Raw genomic sequence first — 6,000 nt, 5'->3', positions numbered from 1 at the left:
CATCTTGACCACAAGAAGACCCCTCGAGCTGCTTCACATGGATCTCTTTGGTCCCAATGCTTACAAGAGTCTCGGTGGAAATTCTTATGGTTTAGTCATTGTTGATGATTTTTCCAGATTTACGTGGGTGTTCTTTCTCAATGATAAGTCGCAGGTACAAATGATCTTCAAGAACTTTGCTCGAAAAGCTCAAAACCAGTTTGAAGTGAAGATCAAGAAGGTTCGGAGCGACAATGGAACGAAGTTCAAGAACACTAATGTGGATACTTTTATTGACGAAGAAGGTATCTTACATGAGTTCGCGGTGATGTACACACCTCAATAAAATGGATTTGTTGAGAGGAAGAACTGGACGCTCATAGAGATGGCGAGAACGATGCTTGACGAATACAATACTCCAAGACACTTTAAGGCAGAAGCCGTGGAAACATCTTGCCATGCCATAAACCGACTCTACCTGCACAAGCTTCTTGGTAAAACGACATACGAGCTACTCACCGATAACAAACCCCAAGTTGGATACTTTCAGGTATTCGGCTCTAAGTGCTATATTCTCGATAAGCATCGCCAGTCTAAATTTTCACCTAAATCTTATGAAGGTTTCCTTCTTGGTTATGGATCAAACTCTCACGCTTACCGTGTCTACAACAACTTCACTCGAAAAGTTGAAGAGACAACATATGTGAAGTTTTATGAGACTAACGGTTCACTAGTCGAACAATTGCCAATTGATGTAGGAGATAAGGAACCTTCAGAAGCTATCAAAGATTTATCTATTGACAAGATTCGTCCCATGGAGGTGAAGGAAAGTACTTCACCAACTCAAGTGGAAGCTCCCACTTCACGTCAAGGCGAACCGCAAAATGACATGGAAGCATCCACAAGCGGTACACGACATGATGAAGAAGAGGAAGAAGTACATCATGATGATCCACCTCAACTTTCCTCACCACCACCCCAAGGAGATGATGACGTCAACGACAACACTCAAGATGATGAAGATGATGAATAAGAAGCTCCTCCATCCAACAAGAAGAAGTTGTGAAGAATTAGAGCAAGAGTCGATAGAGATCATCTTTTGAAACAAATCTACGGTGATATAAAAAATGGGATAATCACTCGCTCTAAATCTCGTTTAGCTAACTTTTGTGAGCATTGTTCTTCCATCTCTAGTATTGAACCCTTGAAGGTATAAGAAGCTCTTCAAGATTCGGATTGGGTAAACGCTATGCACGAAGAGCTACACAACTTCGAGAGGAACCAAGTATGCACACTTGCTGAAAAATCTGAAGGTGAGCAGAATATCATTGGCACAAGATGGGTATTTCAGAACAAGCAAGATGAAGACGGACAAGTTGTACGCAACAAAGCACGTCTCGTAGCCCAAGGATACACGCATGTCGAAGGTATGGACTCTGGTGAGACTTATGCTCCTGTTGCTAGACTTGAAGCCATTCGTATTCTTCTAGCTTATGCCAATCACCATGATATAACTATTTATCAAATGGATATTAAAAGTGCCTTTCTCAATGGAGAAATTGAAGAGGAAGTTTATGTTAAACAACCTCCTGGTTTCGTGAACCCTAAGAAACCTGATCATGTTTACAAACTTCGTAAAGCTTTATATGGTCTTAAACAAGCACCTAGGCCTTGGTACAAATGCCTAATGAAGTTTCTCATTGAAAGGGGTTTTGAGATTGGTAAAATTGATGCAACCTTATTTACTAAAAGAGTTAATGGCGAACTATTTGTTTGTCAAATATATGTGGATGATATTATCTTTGGCTGCACTAACCCACATTTTAGTGCAAAGTTTGGAAAGGTGATGTCACAGAAGTATGAGATGTCTATGAAGAGTGAACTGAAGTTCTTCCTTGGATTGCAAATCAAACAATCGAGAGAAGGTACGTTCATCTCTCAAACCAAGTACACCCAGGACTTGACCAGGAAGTTCAACATGCAAGAATGCAAAGGTATGAGAACCCCCATGCCTACTGCTACTTCTTGAGCTTGCGTTGGTTTTCCCTTGAAGAGGAAAGGGTGATGCAGCAAAGTAGATAAGTATTTCCCTCAGTTTGTTGAGAACCAAGGTATCAATCTAGTAGGAGGAACAAGCAAGGCCCCAATCGTAGTACCTACACAAACAGTCAAACAATTGCACCCAACACTAAAAGGGGTTGTCAATCCCTTCAGAGTTATTTGCAAGGATGAGATCTTATAGAGATATATATAAAAGATTGCGGAAACAAAAGAAAATAAATTGCAACAAGATATTTTTGGTATTTTTGGTTTATAGATCATAAAGTATAATATGGAAAATAGACCCGGGGGCCATAGGTTTCACTAGAGGCTTCTCTTATAAAGGAATATAATATGGTGGGTGAACAAATTACTATCGAGTAATTGATTGAAAAGCGAATAATTATGAAAATATCCAAGGCAATGATTATGCATATAGGCATCACATCCGTATCAAGTAGACCGAAACGATTCTGCATCTACTACTATTACTCCACATATCGACCAACTCTTGCCTGCATCTAGAGTATTAAGTTCATGAAGAACAAAGTAACACATTAAGTAAGATAAAATGATGTAGAGGGATAAACTCAAGCAATATGATGAAAATCCCATCTTTTTATCCTTGATGGAAACAATACAATACGTGCCTCGCAACCCTACTATGCCACTAGGTGAGGACACCACAAGATTGAACCCAAAACTAAGCACTTCTCCCATTGCAAAAATTACCAATCTAGTTGGCCAAACCAAACCAATAACTCGAAGAGACTTGCTAAGATATGAAATCATGCACATAAGAATTCATAATAGATTCAAATAATGTTCATATATAATCTGAACATGAACTCACAATTCATATGATCTCGACAAACACACCGCAAAAGAGTATTACATCGAATAGATCTCCATGACGATCATGAAGAACATGGTATTGAAGATCAAAGAGAGAGAAGAAGCAATCTAGCTACTAGCTATGGACCCGTAGTTCTGTGGTGAACTACTCACGCATCATCGGATGGGCAATGGAGTTGATGTAGATACCCTCCCTGATCAATTCCCTCTCGGGCAGATTACCGGAAAAGGCTCCCAGATTGGATCTCATGGGAACAGAGGCTCTCGACGGCGGAAAAGTATTTTCGTGGCTCTTTTTAGCGATGTGGGAATATGTGGGAATTTATAGGCCGAATAATAGGGTTAGGAGACCTGCAGGGGACCCACAAGCCAGGGGCGCCCCCTAGGGCGCGGCCCAGAGGCTTGTGGCCTCCCGATAGGTGTCCCGCCCCTACTCCAAGTCTTTTGGGTTTCTTCCAGTCCAAGAAAAATCATTCTAGAGATTTTATTCCGTTTGAACTCCATTTAATATTCCTTATCTGCAATACTCAAAAACATGGAAAAAACAGAAACTCGTACTAGGCTCTAGATTAATAGGTTAGTCCCCAAAATAATATAAAACAACATATTAATGCATATAAAACATCCAAAACAGATAATATAATAGCATGGAATAATCAAAAATTATAGATATGTTGGAGACGTATCAAGCATCCCCAAGCTTAATTTCTGCTCGTCCTCGAGTAGGTAAATGATAAAAACAGAATTTTTGACGTGGAATGCTACCTAACATATTTATCCATGTAATATTCTCTATTGTGGCATGAATATTCAGATCCATAATATTCAAAACAAAAGTCTAATATTGCCATAAAAAAATAATACTTCAAGCATACTAATAAGGCAATTGCTTCCTTTCAAAATAACATGGTCTTAGAAAGTTATCCCTACAAAATCATATGGTTTGGCTATGCTCGATCTTCACCACACAAAGTATCTAAAACATGCACAACCCCGATGAAAATCAAGCAATTGTTTCACACTTTTTATGTTCTCAAACCTTTCCAACTCTCACGCAATACATAAGCGTGAGCCATGGATATAACACTATAGGTGGAATAGTGTATGGTGGAGGTTGCAAAAAAAGGAGAAGATAGTCTCACATCAACTAGGCATATGAACAGGCTATGGAGATGCCCATCAATAAATATCAATGTGAGTGAGTAGGGATTGCCATGCAACAAATGCACTAGAGCTATAAGTGTATGAAATCTCAAAAAGGAAACTAAGTGGTTTTGCAAATGATGTAATTCCACTAGTTATATTAAAGTGACAAAATAGAAGACTCGCTATGAAGAACATGGTGCTACTTGGAAGCACAAGTGTGGAAAAAGATAGTAGCATTGTCCCTTCTCTGTTTCTCTCATTTTTTTTCTCTCTTTTTTGGTGGGCTTCTCTCGCCTATTTTTTTGGGCTTCGCTGGCCTCTTTTATTTTTTTGTAAAGTCCGGAGACTCATCCCAACTTATGAGAGAATCTTAGCTTCCATCATCCTTTTCTCACACGGGACAATGCTCTAATAATGCAAATCAGCACACTTTTATTTACTTACAACTCAAAGATTACAACTCGATATCTAGAACAAAATATGACTCTATAAGCAGTATGGAACTGATGGTGCATGTCATAAAAACGAGACGATGGTGTTGCATGGCAATATATCTCGGAATGGCTATGAAAATGCCATAATAGGTAGATATGGTGGATGTTTTGAGGAAAATATATGGTGGCTGTTTGGAGGAAGGTGGGTTTAATGTACCGGCGAGAGTTGCGCGGTACTATAGAGGCTAGCAAAGGTGGAAGGGTGAGAGTGAGTATAATAAATGAACTCAACATTAGTCATAAAGAACTCACATACTTATTGCAAAAGCGTATTAGTCATCTAAGAAAAGTATTAGACGCATGCTCCTAGGGGAAGGGTTGGTAGGAGTTAACCATCGCGTGATCCCGGCCTCCACACAAAGGTTGACAATCATTAAACAAATCATGCTCCGACTTCATCACATAACTGTTCACCATACATGCATGCTACGGGAATCACAAGTTTTAACACACATATTTATTCTAATTCACAAGTACTTACTAGCATGACTCTCATATTACCATCTTCATATCTCGAAACTAGATGGAAGGAATCAAACTTTTCATCATATTCAACGCACTTACTATGAAAGTTTTTATTATACCCCTCTTAGATGCCCATTATATTAGGACTAAATTCATAACCTAAACCAATTACCATGCTGTTTAAAGAACTCTCAAAATAATATAAGTGAGGTACTAGAGCTTAATAATTTCTATAAAACATGACACCGCCGTGCTCTAAAAGTACAAGTGAAGTACTAGAGCAACATTGCCTAGCTCAAAATATATAAGTGAAGCATAAAGAGTATTCTAATGAATTCATGATTCAATGTATCTCTCTCAAACAATGTGTGCAGAAATGATGATTGTGGCAAACTAAAAAGTAAAGACTCATATCATACAAAACGCTCCAAGCAAAACACATATCATGTGGTGAATAAAAATATAGCCTTAAGTAAATTTACTGATGGATTGAAGACGAAAGAGGGGATGCCCCTGAAGCTTAGGCTCTTTGGTATCCTTGAATATGGCTTGGGGTGCCTTGGGAATCCCCAAGCTTAGGCTCTTGCCACTCCTTATTCCATAGTCCATCAAATCTTTACCCAAAACATGAAAACTTCACAACACAAAACTCAACAGAAAACTCGTGAGATCCGTTCGTATAAGAAAAATAAAATCACCACTTTAGGTACTGTTGTGAACTCATTATTTATTTATATTGATGTAATATTTAATATATACCAACTTCTCCATGGTTCATACCCCTCGATACAACCCATATATTCATCAAAATAAGCAAACAACACAAAGAAAACATAATCTGTCAAAAATAGAACAATCTGTAATAATCTGTTTACTTCGAAAACTTCTGTAACTCAAAAAATTCTGAAAAATTAGGAAAATATGGGAAATTTGTAAATCAATCTTGTGTAAAAATTCAGATCAAAATCACATCCAAGTGAATTTACAAAATTCCTGGACTAAGAGCGAAAGTTTCTGTTTT

This window comes from Hordeum vulgare, chromosome 6H, assembly GCF_904849725.1.
Source record: "Hordeum vulgare subsp. vulgare chromosome 6H, MorexV3_pseudomolecules_assembly, whole genome shotgun sequence".
Lineage (NCBI taxonomy): Eukaryota > Viridiplantae > Streptophyta > Magnoliopsida > Poales > Poaceae > Hordeum > Hordeum vulgare.
This window is presented reverse-complemented; position numbering follows the sequence as displayed.